This window comes from Lissotriton helveticus, chromosome 12 (genome assembly GCF_964261635.1).
Source record: "Lissotriton helveticus chromosome 12, aLisHel1.1, whole genome shotgun sequence".
Taxonomy (NCBI): domain Eukaryota; kingdom Metazoa; phylum Chordata; class Amphibia; order Caudata; family Salamandridae; genus Lissotriton; species Lissotriton helveticus.
In genome coordinates, this window is record NC_136073.1 from 126,255,459 (window position 1) to 126,276,352 (window position 20,894).

Consider the following 20,894-nt stretch of genomic DNA (forward strand, 5'->3'; position numbering starts at 1 on the left):
GTAACTATGCTGGTAATTTTGCTACTGATAATATGTGTACTTGTATTCTCCACCCTGCTTCTCCCCCTCCCCGCCTCCCTGCCTCACCGTAACTCCCTCCACGTCCCGCGGCTGCTTATAAGTGTTGCTAACTCTTATTCATTTACAGCATGTTAACATACTATCACCATTCGCTTTTTATGTACTAGTAACTATGCTGGTAATTTTGCTACTGATAATATGTGTACTTGTATTATCTAAGATACTACGCCTGAGAAGACGGCATTAGTAAATAAACATTTCAAATACACATGTGTTCTTCTTAACTCCATGTTCTGGTTTCTAAGAAATATATAACGACCGACTGTTCATGAGTTCCACGTATCCTGAGGTACTATAAGTTCATATTCTGGATTGTCTAAACATTGAGAGTTTGTTATATCCAATGTGACATTGTACCTAGCTTGCTAAGGAGTTTTTGATTACTAACGTGAGTTTTGGGACACCCTAATTCGCCGAGGTTCCAATCCTCTGTCCACAGTTCTGTGTGAGAACAGAAACCCTGCGACAGGGGCACCCCCGACCCTTGCTGGAGCTTCATCACACTTGCGATACAACTCCAGCAATGCGCCACCTTTACGGCACAGATACATCACGCATCTGTGCTGTTTTTGCCCCATGATGCGCCGCATTGTAAATGCAGCACACCATAGGTGACGGAACAGCGGCACAGAATGACTAACACATCCCTGGTGATGCGCCAGTCATCATAAATGTATCCCTATGCTTCTTATCTTGTTAGAGATGAACCGCCATATGTATCATCAAAGTTTTTTGCATTTCCTAAATAGCGAACTTTAAGGAATAAATAGCGATTCTTTACCAATCGTAGTTTGCGATTAGCTATTTGCTAATTACAAATTACCCATTCATTTCCTTCATTTCCATAGGGCGGTTGGACTCACTTTTAGCTCGAACGGCTGAATGGATTTCCACGAAACTTGGCAAAATTGTAGGGACTGGTAGCCCGATGTGCCTTTGCTATGTCTCAAGATATATGCTCCAGTGGTTTTTACGAAAATTAACTTTGAAAAATATATATTGGGCTACATTGGCCTATATATATGTTGGAGCCCAAATGTAGCCCAATGTAGCCCAATGAAGCCCAATGTAGCCCAATGTAGCCCAAAGATGGCCGCCAGACACACAAAAAAACAAATGTAGCCCAAATATCAGCCAGATGTAGCCCAACTATAGCCCAGTGACAGAATGACCAATCAGCTTCGCAAACCTCCGTTACGCGAAGCGGAGCGCTGTTACAGATATATATCTTTTTTTGAACGTTAATTTCTCAAAATCCACTGGAGCACATATATTGAGACCTAGCAAAGGCACATCGGGCTACCAGTCCCTACAATTTTGCCAAGTTTCGTGCAAATCCATTCAGCCGTTCGGGCTAAAAGTGAGGCCAACCGCCCTATGGAAAACTCAATGTTAAAAACACGTTTTGGGACCCCCCTTTTTTCTCGGCCCCCCCTTGACGAACCCTCCCCAAATTTCCAGGGGCTGCTCAGAAACAAAATGTTCCATTTTCAGAAAATTTCAGCCAATTCCGTCCACAAACGCCAAAGTTATTAGACATAGGATTTTTTCTCTATGGGATTTTTGAAAATTCTAACTATATATACCTACTGGCGACCGCCAGTAGGTAATATATATATATATATATATATATATATATATATATATATATATATATATATATATCAAGAACCTTCTTCCTCACAAGAAGAAGCAGGAACCCCGGGGCAGTAGTGGAAGCTCTTTATTTTGCGTGTTGTGGCGAATGCAGCATTTCTGGCTTGGATGTTAGCCGTCATCAGCGCCCGAAGCTTCCCACGAGTTCCAGCAGCACTCTGCTAGTCAATCCCACCCCTCTCGGCCTGGCAGTAAATAGGCCCGCTCCCCCCCTGGTTAATGTTCGCACACCTGTGTAGGTTTCCCTTCAGTCTTGGGAAACTACTGGTCCCAGAATCCCCAATGTCCGGATTCTCGGAGGTATCGCTCGGGGGAAAATCAACACCCGTGGTGGATTTGCGGGGGTGTGGATTGCAGGGTGAATGGAATTGCTCCAGCTTCGCAGAACGCAAACAAAGTTCTTCCTCTGGTCCCCTCTCTCCGCCTCCGCTGTAAAAATCCGGCGATGTATACAACAGGGGCTGCATGACTGTGCACACCGCCCTGCGTATGGTACCATGACCGCACTCCTGCCTCCATTCCTCCAGACTTCACAGCGGGCTCTGAACCTTCCAATTAACATTGGCGTAGAAAAACTGCAAGAGTTTGTGTCAGCGCAGTCCGAGCCCAAGTTGAGGCGGGGGTTCTCTGTAGGGCGTCACTAACCGACGTGCAAATTATGGCAAGAACCTTCTTCCTCACAAGAAAAAGCAGGAACCCCGGGGCAGTAGTGGAAGCTCTTTATTTTGCGTGTTGTGGCGAATGCAGCATTTCTGGCTTGGATGTTAGCAGTCATCAGCGCCCGAAGCTTCCCCCGAGTTCCAGCAGCACTCTGCTAGTCAATCCCACCCCTCTCGGCCTGGCAGTAAATAGGCCCGCTCCGCCCCCTGGTTAATGTTCGCACACCTGTGTAGGTTTCCCTTCAATCTTGGGAAACTACTGGTCCCAGAATCCCCAATGTCCGGATTCTCGGAGGTATCGCTCGGGGGAAAATCAACACCCGTGGTGGATTTGCGGGGGTGTGGATTGCAGGGTGAATGGAATTGCTCCAGCTTCGCAGAACGCAAACAAAGTTCTTCCTCTGGTCCCCTCTCTCCGCCTCCGCTGTAAAAATCCGGTGATGCATACAACAGGGGCTGCATGACTGTGCACACCGCCCTGCGTACGGTACCATGACCGCACTCCTGCCTCCATTCCTCCAGACTTTACAGCGGGCTCTGAACCTTCCAATTATATATCAATCAGACTCCCCAGTGGAGTAGCAGCAGTTATTTCTCGCTCCTTCCACAGCACATATGGACACGGACCAATAGATATATGCAGATCCATTTATTTCTTGCAGTTAGTCGCCATAACGTTACGGCTCGTCCAAGCCTTGTTCACATGACAATGTGAAATTGGCAGACCACATCTTTTAAAGTGACAGTGCAGAATTCAAATCAAACAATGCGACTTAATTCACCCAGGAAATTGTAGACCTACTATGGCTTTATGCTATGAGACGAAATGTTTGATATTGGAAAATTATTACATTGAGTCGCAAAACAATTCATTAAGTGACTAAACCGCAGTTAATTTGCAAATAGGCAATTGTGCAAAAATACGCTGTTTATATTTCGGGTAATAGTAATTACGAACATAAGATGGTAAAATTACCTCTGTTAAGAGCCTTTAATTGGCTCGTTCTAGAGTTACAAAATCTTGAATTAGTATTAGTACAGGGGTAAAATCCCTTAGCAAGTTGTTGAGTATAAATATAGCATATAGGAAAAATGACAATCCCATTTGTGCAAACCATGCGGATATAAAACTGCAAAATTGATATCACTGTATTAAATTATGTATTAAACGATGGTCACCTATCAAATTCCACTAGTACAATGTGCAAAAAGGCAATAATGTGCAAAACAGCATTAGTGCAAACAGTGGTTTCATGAGTTGTCTAGTATTCAACAGAATAATATGAGGTTTTCCACAGAAATCATGGGTTAAATCCCGTATATGCAAATTTAGCATGAAGGAATTGTCTGCATCTTGTTGTGCAAAAAGTCGCCTAAAGCAATGTCCAATGTTCGTTTGCTTTTTTAGGTCGAGCTGGAATTGCATCCGAAGGATGCTCCAGTTCGACAACTTTAGTGAGCCGTCTCGGGGGAATTAGGGACAAGAGGGTGCCACGCGCTTCTCTTGTGCTGGATTTGACTGCGTGCACGCGCTTTTTTTTTTGTTTCCTCCAGCAGGTTTCTTGAGCTGTGTTAGCGTGCTTTCGGTTTCGTTTCTTGTTTTCAGAGCGCGATCGCTTTCGTTTATTGCTTTCTAAGCGTAAAGTTCTATGCTTTATTGAAGTACTTATTTACTTATGTAGGCATTTTTATATAGCACAGACTTTGCGCGAATGCGTCAAAAGGCATTTTTATACAGCGCGGACTTTACTTGAAGGCGTCAAAGCACTTCACAATAAGAACAAAATTAATACATGCTAAAAGCATTACACGAGAACAGATTAAATATTCGTTTGATTTGTTTGCCCCTGAGCAGTTTACTACAGCCTTCCCCCAGCCTGCAGCCATTCACTTGCATGTATCCGTTTAACACATCCTTTCCTCCACCCTACAGTTATCAACACGGTTTCTTCTTTCATTAGATACAAACCGTCGCAAATCACAGGGGCACTTCAAAAGATGCTTAGCAGGCGCCGCCATGTCTGCTTTCAGTTGAATGACAGTTGGCAAATGTTTGGCTTTTGCTTTTTATTCAAATCAAAACATTACTAAATTTGAAACTGCTTCATGTGAAGGCTTTTCTGAAAGCTTGCTGCTTAAAAATGCCTTAGCCAATGCTTGCACAGCATAGCATAGCTTAGCTTAGCCTCGTCTTCGCAAGCATACATCAAAGGCGTCACAGTGCTTAGTGCTGTCTATTGTCGTTCTCCATCCATTTGTTGACAATCTTTCATACATTTAAAACGACACTCGCAGTCATACAGTCTAAGACACCGTTAAGCTAGTCTTCGCAAACATACATTCTTTGCTCTGGATTCCTTCTCCCCTTTGTCCCCCTTCAGCCTCGCCTCTACAATCTTTAAGTGGGCTTTAACTATTTGCTCTAACAAAAGAGAGGTCGTATCGCTTTTTGGGCTTCGGAGCAACTGCGCTTGCTGCGCTATCTAAAGGCGTCACAACGCTTACTGCTGTCTGCCGTCGTTCTCCTTGTGTGCATTTAAACTCTACCACCGTACTCTGCACCCATTTCTTAACAATCGTTTATACATGTAAAACTGGACCTCGGAGCATAACTTAGCCTCGTCTTCGCAAACATATAACCTTTGTTCTTAACTCCCCCCTATCTTTTCCAGCCTCGCCTGCACAACCGTCAAACAAACTTGAACTATTTGTTCTGTGAAAAAGGGGTACTATGGCCTCTTAGGCCTCAGTGCAATTGCACTTGCTGCGCTATCAAAGGCCACTAAGCGTGTGTGTACGCTCTGTTGTACTCTCCCATGCCGTCTTCCAAGGCCAATGAAACACGCAGAGCGCATCTACTGAGCATTTGTGTAAGGTCTGTTATGCGGTTTGTAAGCTATTGTCACCCCTATGCGTCCTCTTGAGGCCAATTGAACACCCAGAGCGCGTCTTAAGAACTTCCTAACATGCCTCTAGTTTTACTCCTAATTCGGTGCAGCTGCACTTGCTGCGCGTGCAACTGCACTTGTTGCATTACTAATGCCCACTGAGCATTTGTGTAATCTCTGTTGTGCGGGTTTCTAGGCTCTCGTTATTCGCATGCCCTCTTCTAAAGCTAATAAAACATCCAGAGCGCGTTTACTGTGCATTTGTGTACGGTTTGTCATTATAAAATCACAAACACAAACATGCAGATACCGAAAGAACAAATCCGAAGCCGAATGCTGCACAATATGAAACAAAAGCAAATTGAGGCGGGAGAGAGAGGGGGGCCCTGAAAGCCGTCCATGCCTCTGATGTGCGGCGGCCATTAGTGTCTCTGTGTTTAAAAAATTACTCCGTCACTAACACTCACACTGGTCGCCCTCGCTGGTCCAGCAATGGGGGGGGACAGGGGGGTGTTCTATTGTGCGGCAGACAGCAGCGCACTGAAGACTTGACTATTGAGTCCCCTGCCGTTTCGGTTCTGACCTACCTCACTTCCCGATCCCTTGACTGCAGGTCTCGCTAACGGGGGAGGGGGTGGCGGTGGATCCCGAAGGACGGGGGCCAGGGGGTGTGCCTGGTGCTGTTTACTTGAGCGTGTGCGCTCGCTGGGTAGAGAACGCAATGTTGTTTCGTATTCTGATGTTATGTTCACAGTCCTGTGTTTTTATCGTATATCGAAATGAGGCAAGCGCCTCTTGTTTTGGGATCAGGTTTCTAAGCGCTTATGGGTAATAATAATAATAATAATAATCCACATTTGTAAAACGCACAGTCACCCGTAAGGGTCTCTAGGCGCTGCGGGCCGTCGGGAAGATTAAGCAAGCTATTGCACCGAGTCACATGGTGCTGGGCTAATCTGCCGCCGGTGATCGAACCGTGATGCCCCGATTCCGGAGTCAGTCGCCCTGGCCGCTGCGCCACACCTCTTCCATATGGATAATAAATCATTGTGCAGGAACTAAGCACGGTCTAACAAAGCGTGTAACTGAACATCCCCATTAAAATTGCATTAGATAAATCTCCCTGGCGGGACGTGTGCAAGGGACATAAAGCAGGAAGGAACATGTACTCTGTCCCTGCAGGAGGTGTGCATGGTACACTATAGCAGCGCCTGCTCTCTCCCTGCATGAGGTGTGCATGGTACAGTATAGCAGGAACATGTACAGTATAGCAGTGACCCACCGCTACCTGCAGGAGGGGTGCATGGTACAGTATACAGCGACCCGCGCTGTCCCTGCAGGAGGTGTGCATAGTACAATATAGCAGTGTCCGCTCTCTTTCCCTGCAGGTGGTGAGGTGTGCGTTGTACAGTATAGCAGCGCCCGCTCTCTTCCTGCAGGAGGTATGCATGGTACAATAAAGCAGCACCCGCTTTCTCCCTGCAGGAGGTATGCATGGTACAGTAAAGCAGCGCCCGCTCTCTCTCCCTGCAGGAGGTATGCATGGTACAGTAAAGCAGCGCCCGCTTTCTCCCTGCAAGAGGTATGCATGGTACAGTAAAGCAGCGCCCGCTCTCTCCCTGCAGGACGTATGCATGGTACAGTAAAGCAGCGCCCGCTCTCTCCCTGTAGGACGTATGCATGGTACAATAAAGCAGCGCCCGCTCTCTCCCTGCAGGAGGTATGCATGGTACAGTATAGCAGCGCCCGCCCTCTCTCCCTGCAGGAGGAGTACGTAGTACGGAGAAGCAGGAACGTGTACCGGATCCCTGCAGGAGGTGTGCATGAAGCCGTAGAGCAGAGCCACCCCCCCCCCCCCCACTCTTCCTGCATGGAGTGTGCCTTGCACTGTAACGCAGTGACACCGCTCTCCTCTTGCATAAGCGGTGAATGGATCCGTTAAGCAAGAACCTGTGTCCTCTCACTGCAGGTGTGCACGGCACAATTTCTTTCTATGTATCATTAAAATTTTATACTTTTGTACAAGCCATATTTTATATGCTCCTTTTTATACAAACAAAACTTAACTACCGCACAAATAAAGACATTGCTATTTACAATACTAATAGCTCAAAGTTTTCTAATGCGAGACCTATTGCATTGCAAATGCTTGTTACCCAAGTTCCAAGACAGTGATAAATGGCTTTTGTCATTTTACAGCTCGGCAAGGACAGCACTGTGCTAGTCCTATGCTTAAAAACTTTTCTGTAGAAATGGCAAAAGACTTTGTCCATTTCTATCTCGGCGTGGATAGCACTGTGCTAATCCTATGCTTAAAGACTTTGATTGGAAAGCAGACATTTGAGGTGAGCAGATCTAGAGTGTTGCTGGTGTTGAGAGTGCTCTATACAGGAGCTGCTTTCCATCTAAACTTGAGAACTACCCAGAGTTCTCTGCTTCTTTTTTGCATAATTTATTCGTCACTCTATGCCTGAAAGAGTATTTTTTTTTATGTATTACAAAAATGAGCCTTCCTGGCCTCGCTAGCTATGTTACCACGTTTCAGAGTTCCCGGCACCGGTCTGACGTCAACGTGACATCAGACCGGTGCTGGGAACTGAGCGGACTTATCAAGGTCCTATCTGCACATCATGTTTCCTGTCACTGAGGGAAATAGATAGGAGTAGAAAATTGTTGTCTATATTGTCCGCTATGGGAACATTTTGGAAAGGTCTTTATACATACCTTGCTGTTTTTTACGGAATCTGTGAGACAAATCTATTTCTCACAGGGGCTATCTTTGTCCTTGAGCCTTGAAAAAGCCTGGAGGGACGAAACACATGTCGGCTGCAGTGTTTTGGACTTCATTACCTGTGACTTTGTCTTTGAAGTAAAAGAAGAGAACAAATTCCAGTGGACTGAATTGATTAATTTCCTACAACTAATTTACTCGAAACGAGTTGGACTTAAATAATACCAGAACCAGTGTGTGCTTCTTTGCTTGTTTCTTTGCTTTCTATATTGTAAACATACCCTGTTGGGCCTGTTTCACTAGCACCTATGGTGACTGGGTGCTTAGCAAGATAGCACAACCTGAACTATTTCTTCTAATAAACATTGTACCTCTTAGTGGACATTTTTAACTAGCATTAGATGTGCAGTTGTTTAGGTCTAGTCACCGAAGCTATCAAGTTTTGATTCCTCGCTAGTTTTGTTATGATCGATGTAAGTGGTTGTCTCACTGATCGCATGTTTTTATCTGCCCCAAAAAGTTTTTCCATTCTTTGAGGCAGTGGCACTAGCAAGGGCATCCCATCGTTCGTTTAAAAGTTCTTCCTTCCTATGGGAGATGGCTAGCTGATACTTCTGTCTAAGCTACCTAATTAATTGGTACCACCTCGGGTTGGTTGAGAGAGTCTTGTGTAGCTGTCTGTTAATCACGGAGTACTCACTATTGAACCATCTGGGTCCGTGCTGTGTAGGGTGCTAATAGCACAGATTTTATAGCCTCACAGAGTTTGGTGAATGCGCTAATTACCTCAGAATTGGGTTCTTGTGCTGACAAACAAGAGTTGATTACTCTCAAATTATCTCTTGCCACCGTGTAAAACAAATCAGCACTGTTAACCCCTCGCCAAATCAATCTTAAGTTATCTGTAGAGAGCACCAAATTACTGGCGACAGATTCAATTTTATATGTTGGCCTTGTGGACAGTCTGAACACTACTTTTATTGGGTTGTGAACGCTGTGGTATGTGGGAACAACTTCAACTTTCAATAAACAGTCCTAAAGGGTGGGGGAAACAAAAACATAGTCAATGGTAGTGGCGCCACCCCTTCCTCTAAATGTTGGATCTGGGGAGTTGTTATTTGTTACAGCAGCAATATCTATACCATTGCTCAAATCATGGTTTCGCAGATGTTCCATTAGCTCCTCATCCCTGTGACACATGTGTCCTCTGCTGCTAGACCTTTTAACAGCAGTTTCTGTACTGGGGAGCTTGGCATTAAAATCGCCGCCCAGACAAATGCCAGCTATTTTGTCAAAACCATAACTGTGCTTTAAGGTGTTGACGAAATCAAATAGGCTGATAAATTTAGTATTAGGTGTGCTGTGAAAGCAAGACAACTGACTCATTGTCAGTGAAACTGTTCTCCCTCCCTCGCAGCTCCACCATTAAGTGAGGCCTTCCCCCGAGCCCCTGCACTCTCGAGTGTTGGTGTTCGAGGCCCTCCTCCACCCGCATGTTTCACCTGCGCCTCATCCCGGGTGGTGCAGTGGACCTCTGTCTCCATTCTCTTGCTCCGCTTTTTCTCTCCTTTTTTACTCGTTTTTTCCCCTCACTTCTATCTCCCTTCTTCCTCTTCACTCTCCTTCTGGGCCTTGGGTGAGTGTTGGGTGTTGCCTCAGCCTAAGGGGGATGTTGCAGTTAAGATCTGTCCATTTTGTGAAAAGCAGATTCAAAAACACGCGGTATGACCAGTTCCCGTCGGTGTTTAACCTGTGGTGGTCTTTGTAATGCTTCTGCGCATCTCCCGGAATGGTGTCAGATTTAAGTCATGCACTGTTATCAGCATCAGGGAGCGATTCTGAGCAGCTTTAATAAATAAGGTAACAATGGCTGACGCTTCTTTGTGGAAACGAATGAGGCTTAATCAACTATGCTCAAAGCTAACAACTGTGGAATTAGATCTTGATCACAAACTGTTACGGGCAGGGGTGCTTTTTCTGCTCCACTTCTTTAATAATACCCTCTCTATAGATAGCCATCCATTCATGCTTGCAGTTATTTTTACTCTTACTGGGTGTTTACATAAAATGATTGCATTACAGCCCTGCAAGGTTTAAGACACTAACCTTTGAAAACAGCTGCAATCCTTCACATTAAAACACAACACTTCATTGTTGTAAACTTGAGAACTATAGGGTCAATGGTAAAAGCAAATGACTCCATCTCTGGTAACTGCAGGAAAAAACACAAAGGTACACAATTTTATTGTGGGAACTAGGAGTCAATTGAAAAACAGAACATTAAAGTAATATTTACATGCACCAATACACCCTACCTTCTGTGCATTCAATAATATGCATTGCTGTTCTTTAATTCGTTGATATTATACATGATTTTAACATGTAATTGCATTATTGACATTCCAAACAAATACATTAGCATTAATGAACTCCTTTTTTGTTCTGCTGATGCATTGGGTTTGCGTCTATGGAATGAAGATGATGCAGCAACAAATGATGGACAGAATGCTGAATAAATCAAAGAGTCACCCCCAGTCAAGAGAGCTGGGTTAAACCCATCACTCTTTTGTTCACTACGCCACCCCAGTTTTGACCCAGCCATATGCAAATCAGTCTTAACCCTGCTTCTTAGTTCTGTGACTGGAGGGGAGTGTTTCAAAAGTTTCAACAATCCGTCCTTCATTTTATTTTGTGATGTTGCTATGTGTGCCCTAAGTGATTAAGGGAATGCCCAGATGTGGGTCCCTAGCTTGCTGCACCCCGGGATTCAAGCTAGCCTGGCTGATGAGGAGTAATACTCCGAACCCGGTCACAGGATGCTTGTTTCTGGTCCAGGGAGGACCTAGCTTGGCAGTTCAGGCTGGACTGTTCCTATGGGGAACAGGGTCAAGACTGGTTTGCATATGACTGGGTCCACAATGGGGAGACTTGGCGAGCAAAATAACAATGAATTAAACCTAGATCTGTGACTGGGGCGAGTGTTTGAAAAGTTTCAACTCTCCGTCCATCATTTTATTCTGTGATGCTGCTGTGGATGTTGCCAGCCAGTGTACCTTTCCCAACTCCACACTGCACAAAAAACAGACTAAATTACGTTGAACGACAAGGAGGTGGAAAGTTGCATCAACAGAGTAATTATTTTTCCAACAAGTTCCCTGGTCATCAGTTTCTGCCAGTTTAATTTAACTCTCAATAAATTACCCGATTGTTATATTTAAGAATCTATATGGTGCTCCGAACATGCTGACTTGTAGAATTTTAGACATCGGCTTTTGCCTGTCCAGCCTGAAGTTAAATAGTCTTCGCCTAGCTCTCAGCAACGGCTGGAGATATCTGTGTTCATGATTTAATTAAAGGTGGTCTCATTTTTGTCCATACTCCCCAGATTCTTATTGACAAAAGCCCCTGCAGTGCAAACAGTTACTAACTAGAGGTTGAACCACACTGGAGCCAGTCCTGTGCTTTGCTACACGCCGGTATGAAAAGCATACATATGTCTGCAAGTGACAAAATACTCTCTAGCTTGGCAAAGATTGCTGTTGCCACGGTTTCATGGCTACTAGCTACATTCTAGTCTTTTTTTTCCCACTTAACTTGCTTTCACAGCAGTAAATATCTGCAGCATAATGACGCAGATATAGGAGTTTTGCTTCTTGATGTGGTGAAAGGTAACCTTATCACTTCTATTACTTCCAAGACATAAATACTTCCCAGGCCAAGCAGGTCAGATATGCATCTTGTAACTTGTACCAAAGATTCAGCTATGCAAGAGATGCTGGCCCTATGCAGAACACATTCGGTTTGGTGGAAATGACAGTGAACTGTGCCTGTGCTTTGTTTAACTTGGGAAACCCTACTCGGGCGTTATGCGAGGAGGGTCAGCGGCATAAGTAGAACGCTGGTGAAGCCAAGGTCACATTTAAGTGGTACATGCTTTTTCTGTGTGTGCGGCGAAGCAGTATAGGTTTGATGGCAGAGGATGCAAGAGAGCTCTTGGCGAGTGCCTTCTAGTCACAAACCTGTTAAAGGGAGCAAGGGTTTAGATAGAACAGGACTTATAAAATAAGGTTTAGACAGATAGGAACCAGGATTTCGCCAAGGTGAGATGCTGTTGTACAGGGACCAATGGCTTCGCCTGGAACAATGATGTTTGAAGCATTACCCTGAGTCGGCCTGATCAGTAGGTGGAGGCAACCCTAGTTCTAATTAGTGTAGCAATTGAAGCCACAGTAAAATCTAAGCCTCGATTTAGGAACAGCTTCTCCAGGGGTCACCACCAAAAAGTTAGCTATGACACTGCGTTTTGTTCAGATTTTCTTGACATAGCAAACTCTGTGGCATGTGGTTTGAACCCCTTCCTCCGTTCACTGTGATCTCTGCATATTTCTTCATTATTTGTAACGCGCAGTACTCTAAGAAGCCTTGCTTACAGGCCCATCCATGCAGCGCAGGAGTGGCTGAGCTTCTTATGGTCACTTCTACTTTCTCTTCAGATAGTGGTCCTTGATGAAGGTTCCCTCCTGTCTGTCTGGCTTTCTAAAACTACCTTTTTTGTCTCACTTGTGCATGTTCCAATTTCTTTGCTACTCCAAACAGTCCTGTGCTAACATTTGGGGTTTACCAGAACTAAGGAAGGATTCTCTTTCCATGAGGTTCCGTTGTCTCTCTTACATTTCTGGACAAGTTTGAGGGGTCATGATCCCAAGTGATACTATGAACTGCAAATTACTGCTCTGTGGTTTCACCCATAGTATACCCTATGATACGGTACAGCCTAAATTGTACTCCCCTCTCTCTGGTCTCAAATGTGCATTCGCCTGTAGCCCTTAGTAGAGGTTCTGGCTTGTGTCAGCATTTGTGCTGTTTTATGCAGTAGCTGAGTAAAGGGTGTGGTACATACTGGCCTCCCCATGTAGATGTAATTAGCTGCTCCTCCGCTATGGCAGAGGAGCATCGCCCCACTGCTTTCAAACAGTGCAAGAAGCAAAAACATAAAATGATAATAACTTTCAATTATCATTGTATGTTTGTGCTGCTTTACGGGCTGCTTTGCTCTCGGAGCAGGGGAGGAGTGGTTTGCCCATTCGTAAGTGCGCAATGACTATTTGCTCGGCCCACCAGGCCACCCAAACCAGTCAAGCCCACTTTCTCTGTTCTCCATGCAGGCAGCATTACAGCCTGCATGGACAACATGCCCATCCCTTCAGCCCCTGGTTGAGCGCCTTGTAACGGCGCTCAGACCAATCACAACGCAATGCAGTGTTGTCATTAGCTTAGGGGAGGAATCTTGGCTGCCTGCTTCCTCTTCCTGAAGTCGGAGGCAGGAGATCAGGAGCAGAGACACGGGACCCGGCGGCAAGGTACTTTTTTTTTTATGATCACTCCCTCCTGCAATCGCAACCCCCTCCATGCAACCACACGAATCCCCACCCCCACCGCGCCCGCCCCCCAACCAGCGAGCCATCCCAGCTGCCACTGATACATCCAGTTACTGAGGTCTTCGATATTTAATTTTAAAGGCGATGAATGTTCACAAACATTAGCCGAATTCCATTTGCAATAAGTGTTGTGAACAGTTTAACAAGTGGGGAATTAAAACTGATCAAAAGCAGCTTTGGCGAACCCATTGCATTAAAGTTATTTGTAAATGATATAAAAATCTTTTTTCCAGGAACTGCAAATGTAAGAGGAGTTTGCTGTAGCCTATAGTGAAACATCAGGGTCAGGCACCCCCCTCTTCTTCCTCACTCTTGTTCTGTTTTCTTCCTTTGTCTCCAGGATCCTGTCTGGAGGGAATACACAGCTTTCTCGTTAGCACAGACCTCAGATATTGCACCAGTAGCCCACAGGGCAGTCGAGGTGCTGCTAAGAGAGTGGCAAGTGAGGCGAACGTGCGAACAGCAAGTAGTGCAAGCTGCAAAGCGCTGAGAAGCGGAAGGCTAGACAACAGGGAGAAGAGCAGGGATGATACGTTCAGGAGAAAGGAGAGCCACCTGAGCAGCGGACTAAAATCTTCCAGCTCAAACCGGCAACCTTTGTCACCTCAACAAAGTATTTAGCGACGTTCACGCAACGATTAACTGATTGAATCAAGCAGGTTGAAGAGTCAGCCAGCAAATGAAAAACAAGCATTAGAAATGCAATAGGTTTCGCATTTTTTAGTTAGAGCTATTGGCATGGTCATTGGCAAGGTCTTTTACCCTTGTGTGATCACTTCACTGCAAACAAAAACACATAAGCAAACAAGCACTAGCCAACAATGCCCACTGAAACAGGTGTGGGAAACTTGCGGGCAGAAAAACAAAAGCGGATGCATTCACACAACCCTAACAAATCACCTGCCTATTGAAAGAAAAGTGCAAGGGCCCAAAATACGTACGTATTATAGAAGGACTGCTTTTCAAAACTTAAACCCCCCCTCCCCGAATAAAACTGTCCCTAATAAATTAATAAATCTCAATGTATCTATTATTAAGTTGCCTGTAAACTATTTAGCAATAAGGGGAAATAAATACAGCAAGTGTAAATTTACAAACATCTCTCCACATATGTTCACGTGGTCAGCGTTTTAAATTGCTTTACCTAGAAGCCTTCCTCCCTGGGCAGTAAACCCATGGCACCAACATTTTCCTACTGGAGAAAGCTTTTCTGTATGGACAATAGGTTTATATTTTTAGAGTGACTATGCCCGGGCAAATCTGAACTCTCTCTCTTGGGACAGTCTCTCTCCCTCCTGGCCTTGCTGCACTATCCCTGGGACTTGCAGCACTTGCCACCTGCAAGGTACCTCTCAGCATGGTATTGTACCCCAAGCTTCCCAGAGTGCAATGAATGGGCCAGCCCTGCTTTGCAAGGTTTCTAATTTCGCAGAAATTAGATTCAGTTTTTCGGTTACAGCCCGCTCTGAGCCCAAGAGACCGGGAGTCACAACAGTCACTGCTGCTAGGCAGCAGAGCATGACGTGGAGTAGTTTTCTCAGGAGAATGAGCGCTGTGGCTAGGTTTAGAGAGTTACAGTGCAGGTGCTCTCTTTCAGCCCGATGACTCAAAGTTCCTTACATAAAAAGCCAAGCCAACACACATGGAGCTATATACCGCAAATAAAAATAAATGTTGAAGTAGGTTCACTCACCGTGCGGTCTGTCACTAGAACACTCGGGACTTTGCCTCCACAGGAGGAGTTCACCAACGGTCCTCCAGTCTCTCTCCCTGCGACTACTGAGCCAATCCTACCTCTATTCCTTTGCTGTAAACAGCATGAGAGCAGTGTGAGGATTGGCTGGTCAGGGGCTGCCAACGCTCCTTTGGAGACTTGGGGGCTATGGATGTAATCCAACCCGGGCTCCTAAGATTGCAGGTAGGCGAGGGTTCAAGTCTGCACTGGTGGCTTAGTGGACTAATCCGTCCACTTTAGGGGCCTGAGTTTGACCTCATGGTCACAGGTTCAAATCCTGACGGGTCCACTCAGCCTTTCATCCTTCTGAGGTCGATAAAATTAGTACCATTGAGTTGGCTAACTATAAACATCTATTACTCAGCGCCAAGATACCCTTGGGTGAACGTGCGCTTTCCAAATACATGTTATGTTTGAGTGAGCATGTCGGGCTGGGCAGAGCAAGGCTTCTGTCCAAACTGACATGTGCACTCCACCCCAAGGAAGCCCAGAACTGTGCTCCATCACATCAACCATTCTAGCTCCACCCCCATACCTGTCCGACTCCGCCCACCCTCACCTGACTACTGCAAAAAGGCAAATTGCCCGGGCCATGCCACGCCTAATAAGCAATGTCAGCTGGGAATCAAAAGTAAAGTAATCATTTAATAGGGGTCTGGGTGACAAGGGGGCAATGTCCATACGTCTCAATGAAGTAACCGCAGCTGAATTTAAATCATTTTTGCTTATGCGCAATGGAAAGGTTTTATACCAAGCTTCACAACACAATAAAAGTACAACACGTATAGCTGCAGCGCAACCGTCCGTAACACAAATAAGTTAAGGACAGGTGGCAATAGCAGAAGGAATAGTACATTATTCTCGCAAACATACAGGACATGTTCAACACAGATAGCTAACACATTAAAGAGAGAGAAGAGTTCAAGACTGTTGTATACTTTTTACTAACATATGAGAAGTATAAAACTCTTGGATGAAACTGCGAAACCTCTTACGGAATCAACATACGTGCATGTGCTCTTAAAGGATGATGAATACTCACTTACATAGTAAAGTAGACTTCATAAGTCCATATCTTCCACTGGGAAGCATTCAAGAGTACTACTGTTCACTGGCTGTAAGACTCCTATTATGGGTTCCCTACTTTCGGAGCAGCTATGTCACATGTCTAAATTTTTGTTCTGCCTTTGTTAAAATGTCAGACATATATTAGAATTGTATGTGGTGATCTAAGATGTTAGTTACTGGTGTCTCCCTACCACAGGATTAAAAACAGGAGGGCAAAGCAACAGACCCTTTTTCTCTATTCCATCATAATGTTTTGGTACTTCAATATTACCCCTGTGGAGTCAGAAGCCTTCACTAGGAATATAGGCAACTCACATCAAATATTGTGAAACAGTCCATGTTCTATACAGCATGTTCATCAGCCTCAGAATGGGGTTGGGGGGGAGGGGGGGGGGAATTAGACAAACTCCCTCTGGTCCCATTCCTTGGAGAGGCATTGCAAAATACTTTTAGCAAGGCTATCAGCACGTGCAGCATTTTTGAAGGGCGAGTCGCTGTAATTGTAGCCTTTGAAACAAATCATGCCTGAGCTGCCTAGCCACACTCACAGCAACCAGGGTGTAGGATGCGGGAGTTCTTAAGCATTCAGACTGTGAACCATGCACTCAACATCAAAGCATCTCCGGCACACGACCAGTGCCAATAGAGCAGCTGTAGTGAGGCAGTTATGGCCAGGTCCCATAATTCTGATTAGATCCGTCTTTAATACAGCCTCTCTGGAAAAGATGGACACTGACGAGCATAGCTCATAGCTCATCCTGGACCTACTGTAGGAAAGTGCCCCTTTTTGCATGGTTGCCCCCAGCTTTTTGCCTGATGCTCATGCTCTTTGACTAAGTGGACCCTGGGTTCCTGACAATCAGGTACCCAGGGCCTATGTCCTTTCCCTAAATCTGTATTGTTGCACACCTAAATTGGCAGCTCTCTGGCCACATGCAAGTCCCTTGTAAAAGGCACAATGAGTACCAAGGGTACTGTGGCAAGGAAAGGCCTCTAAGGGCTGCAGCACTTAGTGTGCCACTCTTTAAGGCTCTGTACCTTTACACACACACACTGCCATTGCAGGCTGAAAGTTTTGGTTCAGAGCAAAGTGAAGAGTCGACATGGCACACATCCCTGTGTGTCATGCCTACAAACCACTGCCTATGGCACAGGTCAGCCACCCATGTAGCTGGGTGCACTAAGCCCCTGGTGAGGGTACAGATGCATGAGCCCTGTATCTGTTTTTTGTTGTTGTTTTTTGCAGAGTTTTATATAGCGCGAACTAGACCCGAACCGAATCAGGTATCAGAGCGCTTTACATAGCACCAGTTACGTTACATGAGGACGGACACACATTCATTTTTTAGGCACGGGGAGATTAAGTGATTTGCCCAGAATCACAGGAGGTTTTGGCGTCGTTACCGAGACTCGAACCCAGGTCCCCAGGTCCGAGGTCGAGCGCCCTAGTCGTTAGGCCCACTCCTCTGTACCCTACAGTGTCCATGTCCATGCTTAGACATTGTAAGTGCAGTAAATCCATGAAGAGTATATGATATGGGAGTCTGTCATTACCAACTCCACACCACCATAATGTCTTTACTGAAAACAGGGAAGTTTGATATCAAACTTCTTAGCACATTAAACCCACACTCATGCCAGTGTGAAATTTAATGTAAAATGCACTCAGATGGCATCTTAGAGATGCCCCCTGGAAAATGACCTGACTCTAGTGCCTTGACTGACTGGCTGCTTGCCAGCTATACCCCCTCCAATCCCCCCCCCCCCCGACATGTTTCTGAACCCCAGGGTTGACAACCTCCCGCTCTCGGGGTCCTGAAACAAAGCACATCCTGGGCAGAGGTGTGAAGCCTCCTCCCCCAGGATGGACAAAGGTCCACGAAGGGGAAGCTTCAAAGGCTTGCCGCCTTTGTGAGCTACCCCAGCCATTTGCTGCTCCCACAACTGGCCCCCACACCGTTTCTGACCCACAAATTCGACAGAAGAAGCAGCGGGAAAACCAAGTTAAGAGCTGAGATGTGCCCACCTTTGCCAACCCCACCCTTCAGGGGGGAGGCGAGGAACAACTCTCAGTCCCAGCCGTCTTGAACATGGAGGGACCCAGCCAACCTGAGTGAGGCTTATGCCTCCCTCCCACTGGAGGGTGGCATAATAAGGAATTTACCCACCACAAGGGAGAGACCCATTGGTCCCAACCTTTAACTACCTGAAACGCCCCTAAATTTAGTATTTAGAGGCAACCCTGATCCTTGCTTCCTCAGACAAGAAACAGGACCGAATAGCCATGCTGAAGGAAGAGGAGGAGGAGGAGGACAGCAGTGGACTTGGCCCCAGCCCTACCGGCCTGACCTGACCTCGACCTGCTCCAGCGAAATCCCAGTGTGTTCTGCAGCCAGCAGCCCCCACCCGGAGGAACTGCTCTGCCTTCCCCAACCAGACTTGGTCTCCCGTGAGCAGTGGATTTGCTCACCAACAGACTGTGGCTCTGGCCAAACCTGCGAGTCTGCACCACTCTGCGCCCGACGCCCACGGGCAGAGTTCAAGTGGCCCAACACCAAACTCTCCAGCGATACGGACCTGAAATCTGGTGATCCTTGACCTGCCTCAAGTCTCCCAACGACGCCTGCAGCCCCTTTCTGGAGAATCCCCCCAACCGCGACTGGAGCCGGTAAGGAAAACCTAACGCAAGAAGACACCCCTGCACCCAATGCCCCACGGCCTTGGGTGGCCCAACCGACGGTGTCCCGGCATCCCTCGATATCTCAACTTACCTATCCAACCAGTGGTCGCCTCCAGAAGATCTTCGTCTCCAAGCCTGCAGTGTTTGTTGCAACCGGAGAATCCCCATTGAAAACAACAGGGCACCCAACTCCAAAACAGCACCCTGCCGCCCTGTACCGCTGTGGGTGCACTTTGGATGCTACCTTGAACCCCCCCCCCCTTTGGCCTGAGCTTAATTCCAGGAGCTTTGGTCCCACAACCTTGTGCCCTGCTCTTGAGCAGCCACCAACCAGAGGCCCCATATCCCCCTTTGGATAACACTGGGCCTCAGCACTCTGCACCGGAAAGCCATAGTGCCGCTGAGGGTGCTCTTGTAGTGAATCCTTGACCCTGGGGAAACCCTTGTTATAACCCCTAAAAACCAACTCCCAAAACTAAGTACTTACCTGTAAACTGATAACTTAATTTCCTCTCATTGGATTAAATTGTCTTCTGTACTGTGAAAAATGTTCTAAGGGTGGAGTTGGAAAATTGTATGAAACCTTAAGAAACTGTATACTTATAAAAACTGACTTACTCACCTTTTATCTAAGAAATATCCCAGTGTGATATCTAGGCATATCACACTGAGTAGAAAAAGTAACTTACAAAGTAATCTGAAAAGTAACTTAAAAAGTAATTTCAACTGATTTATTTATTAATGACATTTATTGAGCGCGAACAAATGCCCGTGGGCGTCTCGGCGCTAATTATGAACAAGTGACTTACCTGTACCCAATCCAAGTGCATTCAACTGCATTACAACTGTATTTAACTGCATTATTCAGGCAAAGTACTATTACACTTACCCGTACCATGCCAGGCTTGGTTCTAGAAATAAAATACAACTAAATAATATGTTTATACAAAATACATTTGTCAGAGTTCAGTCTTTGAGTGTGTGAAATCATTTCTTGCCAGAGTGTGTACAATAAATGCTTAACACTACCCTCTGATAAAGACTTACTGCTCGCCCACACTACCAAAAATAGAGAGTAAGGTATTCTCTAATGTAGCCTCTGCCTACCTTTGGGGACCCACTGGACTCTGTGCACACTATACCTTACTTTTGTATAGCATATACAGAGCCAGCTTCCTACACCTACCTACTGCAAGTGTCACTGACAGCCCTTTATAACTAAGGTACAAACTTTTACAAAAAAAAGTTCGTTTTAGATTGCTTCACTTTAGCACCTTAGATTTTACGAGGTGGCCTTTATTAAAATTAGTGAACCAACCGTGCTGCTGTGACAGTTTTATTAATAACTGGAGACACAAACCAGTTGTCTTGTTTCTCCTATCTGAGCCTTTATTTTTATAAAAGGAGTCTTTAACACCACACATCCTGAGCTGAATTATTTAAAGATGCTCTTAGGTGTAATGATCATGGAAACAGAGGCATAAGGAAGAAATATAATTGCCTAGGATCACACCGTTTAATTAACCCTGCAAGCCAGGATTGAAACCTGGTTTCTTGAAGAGACACTGTGCAATTATGATCCTGGATGGGCCATCTCATGTTTTACCCCCTTCCTATCCTGATGACAATTGTATTAGTGACAAGAGGCAAGTCAGTTGTCTTGTGACACCCATACATGGTGGCATTTGTTGCTGTAAGAGATGAAACAACATTGTCAATTGAACTAAATAGGAGAGAAGATTTTTGTACAGTGCATGTCCTGAAATGAACAATTTTAAGGTGCTCTCAAATGTAATGATCACAGAAAAATTGGCAAAGGGAAGAAATGTAATTGTTCAGGGTCACACAGTTTGGTCAATCTGGGAAGCTGTGACCGAAATCAGATTCTCTGGTTCAGGGCTCCACAACTAGTTTTTGCCCTTAGTACAAAATAGCTTCTGATTGGTATGAGCATGTTA

General features: G+C 45.6%; 1 protein-coding gene across 3 annotated transcripts in view; it reads right to left on the reverse strand.

The window, feature by feature from the left end:
• The window catches only part of QTMAN (queuosine-tRNA mannosyltransferase), a 140,982-nt gene that overhangs the window by 117,833 nt on the left and 2,255 nt on the right, over nucleotides 1–20,894 (reverse strand). For 2 of the 3 annotated variants that reach the window (XM_078671406.1, XM_078671401.1), the window contains exon 2: nucleotides 10,122–10,227. The exons of the other annotated variant lie outside the window; for it this stretch is intronic. The gene's annotated coding sequence lies outside the window, so the exon portion shown is untranslated. The remainder of the gene's footprint in view (nucleotides 1–10,121; nucleotides 10,228–20,894) is intronic. 3 annotated transcript variants of the gene reach the window in all.